The sequence below is a fragment of the Lissotriton vulgaris genome, chromosome 7, assembly GCF_964263255.1.
Source record: "Lissotriton vulgaris chromosome 7, aLisVul1.2, whole genome shotgun sequence".
NCBI classification, from domain to species: domain Eukaryota; kingdom Metazoa; phylum Chordata; class Amphibia; order Caudata; family Salamandridae; genus Lissotriton; species Lissotriton vulgaris.
In genome coordinates, this window is record NC_141695.1 from 245634261 (window position 1) to 245642656 (window position 8396).

Here is an 8396-nt window from a genome sequence, read left to right on the forward strand (position 1 = left end):
TTGTGTCCTCTGGGTAACAAGGGCAAGTAACCTGTCCTGTGAAGAGTAGGGAGAGATTTCTCCCCATATCTTGCCATATAAGGTTGATCTTTCCTATATCCTTTAACCATCAAAAGTTAGAGTGCTGCCACAAAATATGTTCTCTTTGGCAGAGGTGGTAGGCTTGCTAGTTAGCACCCCAAAGGCTTTCCATGATTCAGAGTAAGGTCCGATGACTATCATGCAGTGAACATGCCCCTCTGAAAAAGACCGTTGCAGAAATTTCCGCAAATCTTTCAGCTTCGAGTTGGTAAGATATTAAAACGTGTACCACTGTTTTCACAACTGAAAGTTTTTCTATTTTGTAAGAAGATAAACTTAATTTGCCGGCTACCAGTCTTAGAAACCCTTAAACATAAAACAATGTTATCACCTTCCAAATAATCTTTGAAGTGTTAAAATCCCCTTATCATGCTGATTTCAAGTAACAAGGTGGCCATTTAGTTAGATGGGCTCTTGTCAGAAGCATGCCACTCCAATTGCCAGACATTTTTATTCAACTATAAACAATTTCAGTCCTATAAAATGTTCTAGATTGTAATCCTGTCCAGAGAGCTGTGGTGGATGCAATGTGGTAGATGGATGTCAGTGCCTTAGGATATTCATTATACTGTGCAGTGATATAAAAATATAGAAGGATGGCAATGCCTAGGAGTGTTCTGTGCAGTGAGGTAGGAAGAGAGCAGTGCCTACGGGTATTCTTTATTCCATGCAGTGACGCAGTATGATGGCAGTGCCTCTGGATATTATTCATTATATGCAGTGATGCAGTAGTCTATTCTTGCTTTGTGGGTTTGTTCTAGGGGTTTAGTATTATTTGGGTTCTTGGGTAGCGTGTTATTCACCGAAAAAGCAATTCAACACCTCAGGGGTAGCAAGTGCTATATAAATGCATACCTTTTCCCTCTTCTATCCCTCCTCTACCCTTCTCAATCCAAATGACTAACACATCCACCACTCAAATTACTTTCATATTTCACTACACTAATTTGCCACTAATCCTTTATGGGTTTCGTAGTGGCATGCTACACGCCGAAAAAGCGATGAAACGCCTCATCAGGGGTAGTAAGTGTTATATAAATCAAAATACAATACATCAGGCCTTAGCAGGGAGTATGTATGTGAGAGAACTGTGCAGGCAGTGTGTACCGGTATCCATGTGTGAGGCAGCGAACAAGTCCAGTGTATGCAAATCAGGAAGGAGTAAGTAGACTGGAGTAAAGTACATACAGATGTACCAGTGCCATCTTAAGGACTTTTGGTGACCCGGGGAAGACGTATTTTGGGATTTCCAGATCAGGAAAACCTTACAACTTCACTGCACAATGAGAGATCCTTTCAGGAGCAGCACAAAATGAAGAGTAACATCTGCCTGCCAAATGGCACTCCAATTAAACATTGTTGATCACTGGAGTAAACTATTCAATTTCTGTTGCAGATAAAAGGCTCAATATTCTATTTTCGTGACGCAAGGCCTTATCATCTGGAAACCAAAATCAGCAGAGGAAACCAGCAGAGCAAGATTTTCTTTTCTTTTTCAGATATACCAGTCCAGCCTTCAAGAAGGAAGTTCTACATTTTACCATGGCTACTGGTAGCTTATCTGCTTCTGCTCTGAAGCGCAAGTCTATGCAGTCTTCAATGATTGACTTCCTACCGTCACTGAAGCGCCATCGTGTTACAGGGGAGTCTTGTCCAGCACAACCAACTATTGATGAGGCAAATAAAACTCAGCAAGAGTCTGCCAAAGACAGTCCACCTTTACAAGGACTTCAATGTGTGCCAGAGAAAGAAACTATCAAACTCCCTGACTGCTGGAACACTAAACAGTGGTATTACTTTCAGGGGGAATATTAATGGTTTCATCTTAAGTCAGGCAATATTGGATGTTCTTCCGGTAAACAGGCTAAATCAACAAGTCTTTCAGTGCACAATAACACACAGGGCATGCGCGTAAGTAAAGTGTGGGCAGATGGCGAGGTTGGTCCTTCCGGTGATGGAAAAGCTTTCATGCAGAAACAGCTCAGGAAAAAGATTATGGAGCATAAGGCGAGCGCTGGTCACTTGGCAGCTGAAGACATTCTTACAGCTCAGCAGAAAAATACATTGGATGGTGACAGTACATGAATGTAATGCAAAACATATGGAGAGCACATGCAGGGTATTTGACACTGCCTACTACTTGGCAAAAAAAGATCGCCCTTTCACTGACAACCCTGATCTAATTCTCCTTCAGGCAAAGAATGGCAGTGCAATGGGCCGTGTTTTGCACAGCAATGTGACTGCAACTGAAATAATTAAACACATTGCATTGGAAATGCAACAAAGATTGGTCTGTTATATCTGACAACACAAATCAAAGATCACAGTATTAATTGATGAGAGCACTTCTATTAGCAATGCTTCTACCTTGATCATCTACCTCCGTGGCAGTTTTGGAAGGGAAAGTACCCCAGTGATCATCTATTTCGGCCTTCTGGAGCTGGCAGAACTAATACTATTGGCGTAAAGACAGCTCTCCTAAACTACTTTAAAAAAGTTGGACTCACAAAAAGTCTGCTTCATGATATCTTGATTGCGGTATGTACTGATGGAGCAGCAGTAATGTTTGGTAAAAAAGAAGTAGTAGTAGCATTGTTGAAATCAGAATTTCCAAATCTTGTACTGACATGGCACTGTTTGGCTCACAGATTAGAACTTGGGATGGCAGATACATTTGATGAGGTTGCAGGGGTCAATAACTTCAAGATTTTCATGGACTCATTGTATGCCACATACAGCATGTCACCAAAAACGCAGAGAGAGCTAAATCTGGCCACCAGCGAGCTATGTGTACAGCTTCAGAAGACACGGAAAATGCTTGATACTAGATGGGTAGCATCCAGTTACAGATCTGTGAAAGCTGTTTGGAACTGCTTCCATGCCTTGTGCAAACATTTTGGGAATGCTTCTAAAGACCCATCCAGACCCATAAGAGACCGGAGTAAGTATGAAGGTCTCTTGAAGAAGCTTACATCCTATTCTTTTATCAGAGATTTGGGGCTAATGTGTGATGCACTTCAAGAGCTCAAGGATTTATCACTCTCCTTACAGAGGAGGGATATTACAATTGTTAATGCCCACAGACTTTTGGTTAGTCAAGTACGCATATTTATAGCAATGAAGGACTCACCAGGGGAGTTTGCTTCTGCGGCTCAAAGAGCAGTGGACGAGGGCAAATGCAAGAATGTTCCTTTTTCCCATGGTAGAAGTAACTCTGTTGCCCTTAATCAAAATCAGTTTTACCAAAGTCTGTCTGTAAATATCAATAAACGATTTGCCCCGGATTGTGAGAAAGAGCTTATAGCCAGCTTCAGTGTGCTAGATGCAGGCAACTTGCCGTCTGGTGATGAATGCATTCTTTATGGGGAAACAGATATCCAGAAACTGTGTTCAGAGTTTCAGCTGCCAGCAATAGATACTATCCAAGCTTTTAGACTTTTCAAAGATTTTGGTGGAAAGAGAACCCCATAAGCATTATAAAAGTTAGTAGTTTGCATGGAAACCCTGCCAGCAAGTAATGCGGATTGCGAGAGAGGTTTCAGCGCAATTAACTTAATTGCTTGTCCAACAAGGGCCTCTCTTCTTGTAGAGACCATTTCTTCATGCCTATGGGTAAAACTCAATGGTCCTCCATTTGAAACATTTGACACAAAGCTGTATGTAAAGAGTTGGCTGGCAAAAGGTAGAAGGTCTGCTGAGGAAACTTGTTGTGAGAAACCCTAGCAAAATAAACACACTGAATATCTTCAAGGGTTTTGGGGAATCCTGCAATAGATTTCTAAGTAATGCAAATAATTTTTACATGTTTTTTAAAGTGTTTGGTATTTTTATGGCTTATACTTAATAAATATACCTTTTTGCCTATTTTATTATCCTTTGCTGGATGCGACTTCATGATTTTCTTAAGCACACAATGCTAGTTATCTTGATTTAGACCACGCCCCTAGTCGGATAGGCCACGCCCCTTTAAGAGATTTACCACGCCCCTTTTAGAGTGCCCCCAGTTTTTTCCCCCGCTTAAAGCCCTGGATGTAGCCTCTCATCAAGGTGCCGTTCGAGTCCGGATCGGAGTTGAACCGCGGCTGTTGCAGTGCTGGAAAGAGTTAACTGATGCCTGCACCCTCTCATAATGATGGTGCAGTACCGTGTCTTGCTCTGCCAGACTGCCTAGTCTCAGATAAAGTAAATGTTAATTATATTTCATTTTATAGTGTCATGATCATACCTGCTAAGGGCCGCGTCTTAAAATGTACCTCATTGTTTGCACAGAACCACCAATCAGAGGCAGCCTTTCAAACAAAAGCCTTGTAATCTTCGCTGGAGACAAATCACATGCGTTCTTTCATGTGGCAGGCAAAATTCCTCTCTGATTTGGGAATTTGCTGTCGAAAAAGATTCAACGTGGAAAGGATTCGAGTTGTGGCTGATTGCTGTGCTGCTGGCGCAGAGCTGTGGCTTCTCGCATAATGGTATAAAATGGGTGGAATTGTTTTCGGGGAGGTGTGATTTCAGGCATAACAGCTCTACGTGTGCGCCACAGTCCAATTTAACTAGCCCTCGTGCATTTTATTACTGAAAGAGCACTTTCAAGCTAAAACACACAATCTAAATTGCTTCCCACGCAGTTTTATTTTGTATGGGTATGAATTTGTCATGGGGGTAGGAGGAAAGGGGCAGCCATACATCTTGCATAAAAGTTTCAGGCCTTGGGAAACAGGGAGTGTGGTATTTTTATGGAGAGACACAGTGTGCCTTACCTTAGCAAATCTGGTTTCAGATTACATCTGGCCAGCTCTGATCTTTCTATAATGCGCTGCAGGTGCAGGGCAATATGTTTCTGCTTGGCACCATATAGTAGTGCAGAGGGTTAACATGCCTGCACCAAAGAACGTGTACCTTGCTATCACTGAACTGTATTTTATGTAGATAGCTCAGTGGGTTATTGCTTTTGCATCAGACATCCTTTTGTTACTTGTGGTTCAGCCGCACCTGCGGCTGATCTATGGGAGGGGGTGTTGTACGTAAGACATAACTTATGAGTGTAAAAGCTCCTGCTGGAGAGTTACTTGTCTAGTAGCAGTTTTAACTCACCATAAAGTAGCGCAGAGGGTTAAAATACATGCGGCAAAGATCAGTTGCTTTGCACCAGTTTAAAGATCTTCTTATAGTTTCTCATTACTCTAATGGATAACATTTATGATATTTATGTTTCCCTTGTCTTCATTGCTTGATTTTGCTCACAAGAAAGAGTAACTCATAGTTGCTGAAATGTCACCCATAATTACACTGAAATTATGAAAATGTCACACATAGCAATCAGAAACCTTGGCAGCTATGTTTCAGTAATAAACAGCCACGGCCCGTGGAGGGAGCTCCGTGGGGCAGACAGGCGGGGTGGGGGAGGGGCAGGGTGGGGGGTGGTAAACACCGGAATATGGATGATTGCAGGTAAGTAAACAATTAAATTAATAAAACGAATTTCATAGCGCGCCCTGCATCGCATTTCGCGATGCAGGGCGCGCAACGAAATTCGTTTTTTTAATTCAATTGCTTACTTACCTGCAATCATCCATTTCCGGTGTTTACCACCCCCCACCCTGGCCCTCCCTGCCCCACCTGTCTGCCCCACGTAACTCCCTCCACGGGCCGTGGCAGGTAATAAATTAGATACCATTTAACACAATTCAGTGAAGTTTACCTGATCAGAATGTTTTATACCAACATTTCCTATGGCTCTAGATTTCAGCTCCTCCCGTTCCCTTTTAAGACATTGATTTAAAATATATGACCTATAAGGAGGAGGGAAAGCCCCATGCCAAGTTATGGAGGGGATTTCTCAAAAAGCATCAAATTCGCAAACATCCCAAACCGACCTTTAGTAACCCTGTGTTGAAACGGATTTCCGGTTGTGGCCTCCGGCGCGAATGCGGGCTCCTGACCGACTGCACTGGTGTGACTTCATCTCATGCACTCCCACGCCCTCCAAGGGAATCTTACCCTCAACATTTGTGTATTTCCCAATTCAACTCTGAATTTTCAAGCAGGTAAAGATACAAGACTGAATGAATCAATCTTTTTTTTTTTTTGCATGCCAGCACAATATAAAAACAGAAATGTACAACGCGCAAAACAACTAAAAAGACATATATATATATAAAATGCCAGTTTAATATTTTCTTTATTTTCTACTTTTATGCAAGTAAGAATGACGTAAAAAAATGTATTTCTATATTTTTTCGTGCGATATTTTGATGCTATCTGGGTAGATGTTGCGATTTTATATTATAATGTTTGGGGTCTTTTCTTCGTCATTTCAATTTTCTCTTTACTGGTGGCAGTGTGGTCTCACCCTCCAGCTAGAACACATTGAGTCACCTTATCAGCGAACCCCTGCCCCCCGGCCGTCATTTTTTAGGTCTCGACTACAGCATTGCTTTAGCAATGCTTGTTTGTCGAGATTATAGTAAGGCTTTCAAAAGTCTACCCACTGCGAATCGGGTACAGTTCATGTGAGCCAGGCGCGTGCACATCGCCAGCCACATCCCACACCATTTGTCTGAGCCTACGCATCAGACTTCAAAAGAAGCTGCTTCCCCACCCCCCCGCCACGCAATGCTGAACCCTCGCCCCTCACCACGCAATGCCGAGAGCTTGTTTCCGTTTCGCTTCTCTTTTCTTGTTTCTGTTGTTTTCCGTGGTTTGCACGCCCAGATCACTTTCTGCTGATCTGCAGCCCAGAGCCGTCCACTAGGGCTTGCAACAGCATGCAGTTTCCTTTCAGAGGAAGTATGCACCACCGAGCCTCGCATTATCTCGTGCAACCCCACCCGATCCCAGGCAGTTCCATACTTTACCCTTTAGCTGTGCTTCAGTGTCATGTGCGCTGGACTTTGGGAGCCCCATTGATTTGCAAGATCTGATAAAGGAAACAGTGACGCATATTTCATTTGCATGCAGTAGCCTGCCGAACACGCTGTCTGAATAATTAAACGCATTTAAGCATTTTCCTTTTCTAGCGATCTTTTGAAACATACCTAAATGTTCGCACCGGAAATGCACGCACCGTGTGACTTTGATCACTTCTTATTGTAAAAATAAACATGCCTGGCTTTGAGGTTTCTTTCAAGCTTCGGGCCGGAAAGATCTGTGCAGGTTTCCCTCAAGCTAGAGTGCCTGTTTCATTGATATCAACATAGGACTCATCTGACTCAGCATGTCATCAGTGAGCTCCCACAATCCTCCACCCCTGGTGCACCCTTCACAGTGTACCTTCTCTTGTTCATCTCGCACTGTAAACTAAACTACATTCTTCATATTCAGATGTCTTGTATGTGCCATTCTTTAGTTGTCCCCACCTTGCCTAAAGTATACACATTGGTGGTGGCCCTCAACATTTTGAACAGGTGCAGCTTCACCAAGCCTGGGATTTCACAACGTATGATATGCATGCATTCAAAACCCTTCCTAAGAGGTTCGCACCCTCGTGGACGTCTAGGGCATAGATACACTATGGCGAGGCTGCTCAAAATAACAATAGCCGACTAGGTGATGGCTAATTCTCAGTCTGTGGCCCACCAAAGATTCACCAGAAACTGAGGCTCTGCAATTGACAGCAGCAGGATTCTTCAGAAGCGGACGTGAAATATCAGTTAACCAAGAATGTAGTCTGAACTCACACATTCACCAACTCATCCACCTGCACACTCACCTTTAGTGTACTTCTTATTCTGTGGGCGATGAAAGCTTGTACTAGGCTGCCCTTCTGGGTCTGTTCTGCGGTAAATGGAAGATTGCACGAATTGTCTTCTGCTAGAGGGAACAGCTTGATTTACTAATGCAATACTTTCCCTTTTTTTGTGAGAAAGTTAACATTGCGCTGCTGCTGCCTAATTTGCACCTGTCCTGTGATGGGAATACGTGCGCTGATGCTACTAATTACACTGCACTCAATGCAACATACACTCCAAGTACCACTCAGTGCCACATAATTACACGCCTCATAATTAAACTCTACTGAATGCAACACACACTCCACACAATACCACAAAGTGCCACATAATTATATGCTACATAATAACACTGCACTCAATGCAACATACACTCCAAATACCACTCAGTGCCACATAATTACATGCCACATAATTACACTCTACTAAATGCAACACACACTCCACACAATACCACGCAGTGCCACATAATTATATGCTACATAATTACACTGCACTCAATGCAACATACACTAAAAATCCTACTCAGTGCCACATAATTACACGCCACATAATTACACTCTACTGAATGCAACACACACTCCACAC

At 42.9% G+C, this 8396-nt stretch overlaps 1 pseudogene; it reads left to right on the forward strand.

Moving 5' to 3' along the window:
* Positions 1 to 1848: 1848 nt before the first annotated feature.
* On the forward strand, positions 1849 to 3804 carry LOC147701297 (E3 SUMO-protein ligase KIAA1586-like; annotated as a pseudogene).
* Positions 3805 to 8396: the final 4592 nt, after the last annotated feature.